The sequence below is a fragment of the Pleurodeles waltl genome, chromosome 7 (assembly GCF_031143425.1).
Source record: "Pleurodeles waltl isolate 20211129_DDA chromosome 7, aPleWal1.hap1.20221129, whole genome shotgun sequence".
Classification (NCBI taxonomy): Eukaryota; Metazoa; Chordata; class Amphibia; order Caudata; family Salamandridae; genus Pleurodeles; species Pleurodeles waltl.
The window spans coordinates 984,605,774-984,609,689 of NC_090446.1; positions in this window are offsets into that span (position 1 = coordinate 984,605,774).

Consider the following 3,916-nt stretch of genomic DNA (forward strand, 5'->3'; position numbering starts at 1 on the left):
ATGCCACTGCATTTTGCATCACGCCACTCTACGCCACTTCACTCTGGACAACTCTATGCCACTGCACTCTCTGCCTCGCTACTCTGTGCCACTCTACTCTGCACCACTGCACTCTATGCCAGAACACTCTGCACCACTCCACTTTACACCACTGCACTCTACTATGCACTACTCTAATTTAAGGCACTGCATTCTACGATGCTTAATTGTGCACCACTGAATTCTATGCAGTAGCACTCTGCCACTGCACTCTCAGCCACTATACTATGCCAATGTACTCTACACCAGCCCACTCTACTCTGTGCCACTCCATGTCACTGTTCGCCACTGCACTCTACTCTGCTCCATTGCACTCTACTTTGCACCACTGCACTGCCCACGTCAATGCACAATATGTCAATGCACCCTATGACAATGCACTCTACGCCTCTCTACACCACTGCACTCTGCGACACTCTACTCTGTAACACTGCACTCTACACCAATTAATTCTACACCGCAGCCCTCTAGGGCACTATAATCTATGCCAGTCTACTGTAATCCACTCCAGTCTGCTATACTCTGCACCACTGCACTCTATGCAACTCTACTATGCAACTCTCTAATTTATGTCACTGCATTCTATGACGCTGCATTGAATTCTGCTGAATTCTATGCCGCTGCACTCTACGCCACTATACTCTGCAACACTCTATGCCAATGCATTCTGCAGCACTCCACTCTACTCTGTGCCATTCCACTGTATGCCTCTCTATGTGACTCCACTCTGTGGCATTATACTCTACTCCAATCTTCGCCATTCCACTCAACAATGCTCCACTCCACTCTCCTCTACTAACTTTTAGCCAAGCGGAACAACAGCCAAGCTGCTGTGCAACATGGCTAAAATACATTGGCCTAGGCAAGACTATTGGCTTTGCCAATGCTTGTTTTGATCTGGCCAGTATTTGAGACTGTGGTAAAATGTTGCAGTTCTCATTCTGGAAGCAATCTGCTCTTAAAAGATGCTTGCACCACAGGGCTGGCGCTGCATGCCTTTGAGTCATAACCCAAAGTGGATGGTCTGTTTTTTGTTATGGTTTATAGTTGCTCGCAGTTTTGGCAATTTATGTTTGTGTGCTTTCTCACTTCCCCCTTACAGCCATGGACCCAGTAGCCCTAAAATATGACCAGCTTTTTAATACTGAAATTCTGCTTACTGTGTACTTAATTTTTTTTTATCGGACACATTTGTACAAGAAACGCTCTGCATTGTATTCAGTGGCACATATCCAGAGATAATGTGTGTAGCTGTATGCCTGACTGTGAGGTTAATGTTTTTATACATCAAACTAAACGGAATATGTATTCATGGGATACATGCGTTACATATTATGCATTAAGCTATTTTCTTGGAAGGTCAAGGAGGTTGGGTGAAGGTGAGTATCCAGCAAATGGGGACGGGGGAAGGGGGTAATAGCAGGATGGGATCAGGAAGCTAAACATAGCCCTGACAAAAATTCTCAAACCACCCCTGCTCCCTTATCTCCTCATAATCTGTCTCTTTCCATCCATCCATTTTGCTCTCTCTTTCATGAAGCCTCCCCATGCCTTCTGCAATTAACCTCATGGAGCTGTGCAAAGGGACAAATTCACCAGTGGCGGCCCTAGACTTTCAAATCCATCTTTCAAGGGTTCCAGTCCACCAGGGAAATTACGGTGGAATAAAGGCCTGTCCAGCCTTGGGTAGGAGAACTTTGGCTTTTTGGAGCTCGAGTTCAAGGAGCTTTTGTTTAGCTTGTAGAAGGTTTATTTCTGTTCTAAGCTATAATTGCTTTAAAAAAATACAGAGTGGCAGTTAAAGACAAATGAAGACCCCTCTTCCCCCCTCCCCACCCGATGCTTGGTGCTCTCTCTGTGAGGAGTCATCAGTAGGAGAATAATGTAAAATTTCAAGCACGGGCGTAGATTCAGGAGGGTGGGGTATTCGGGGTGCTACACGCCCCCCTCCCCTAATAAATGTATTTTCCGATACATAGTTGGGTACAGCTGCTTTCAGTCTGATATTGTGAGATGTCAGCCGAATTTCACCAGGAACTTTTACATGTACACAAAAAAGGCACGCTCACGCTCCCCCTCTCTGTTTTGAAAGTCCTCAAAAATATTGGTTTATTTAACAAAATATTGTTTTTCTCTCTTAGTACTCTTACTAATCCGCATTTCTCTCCGGTTCCACTGCCCTAAGGCCCTTCTCATGCACCCTGCTTGTCTTCTAATGTATTTAGAGTACATTAAATGCCAGCCTGATTGTCGGAAAACTGAAGTCCCCCACCCCCAAAGTCTTACTGACCAAGCTAGGCCCCTGATTTCAAGTACAAGCCCCATGCTGTGAAAGTATTTTACATTTATATAAACGTTCGTTCCGTCAGATGTACTCCTAAGAAATAACACAGGGAAGAGCTGTGTGACAAACAAATATCACAATTAAGGATAATCACGCTTACGTTTTTAGTATTTGAGAATCATTTCCTGTTCTGATCGTGAAATGTTCCATTCCTGATCTGTTGAATTTAATGAACGGTTGATCTGCTAATAAATTAGCCCACATCTAAAATATGTTTAAATGGCGTATGATACTTCCCTACATGAAAGTGTGTATAACACAAAAACACATTAGGAGTTTAATGAACAGTGTTGAAAAGTTCTCGAAGTAGAATAGAACTTATTCAGTACGTGATTATGTTATGTCTTTACAATGGAGTATAGGATTCAAGTTGAAGGTAATGATTCTAGGTTTTTAATTTCTTTCTGATTGGAATGTATACCCAATAATGTGTCAAGGAGATTAGGAATCAATGTGTGTAGAGGAAGTACACGTTATTTATTAGTACTGATTTGCCTCAGGATTTTTCTTTGTAATTATAAATGAAGTAAAGAGAATTATATTTATAAGCTTAAAATAAAGATAATATTATGTTTAAGGATTGCGTCAACTAAGCATTCCTAGACAACCACACTGACCATTGTTTGGCCTTTATTTATCGCAATTTAGATGACTGAATATGTTTAAGAACTGTAGATCGAAGTATCCATTCCATAAACATTCCATTGCCCTTGTTAGACCTGACATCTTTAGGATGGTCTTACTCCACACATTTTTGCCCTAATTACGCTGTCCGTCAAACTCTGTGGACAAGAAAACCTCCACTCCAGTTTTCCGCCCACTGGCTCTATTATGAGTTTCTCGCTGACCCAACGGGAAACAGGCCACAAGATTGACGCTGGCTCGTAATCGAGCCAGCAGCAATGTTGTGGTGTGTCGAGTGTGACAGCACCTGTCGTGCTTTTCACTGCCCGTAATTCAGGCAGTGAAAAACACGATGGGGCTGTCCATGGGGGTCCCTGCACTGCCCATCAGGCCCCGACAGTCAGACCGCCATGCAAAGGCTGGTGGAAACAGGGGTCGTAATCCAGAGGGCAGCTCTGCCCTAGCGGATTAAGACTGCCGGCACCACCAGGTTGTCAGCTGATGGCAACCTGGCGGTGCCGGCAGTTGGAGCGTGGCAGCTCCATCACAGTCATAATGTGCCGGTCGGACGCCCCTGTTGGCAGTGGCCTTTTCAACACTGTGAGTCTGGTGGTCCATGCCCTGTTGCCAATTACTGTGCATTCTGAAGTTGATGTGTGGGGATCTGTTATTCAGCCATTCAAAAAATTGGTTTGAAGAATCTTGCCCTGTCCAGATGCTGAAAATGTCATTGATGTACCTTAACCAGTTTGATAGTTGATGAGAAAGGGGTTATTATGGTAAAGAAATTGTTCCTCAAACTGAGCCACATACAGGAGCTAGGTCTGGAGCAAAAGAACAACCCATCACAGTCCCTTTAGTTTTCACAGAAAATCTTCATCAAATTTGAAATGCTTCTTTTTTAGAGCC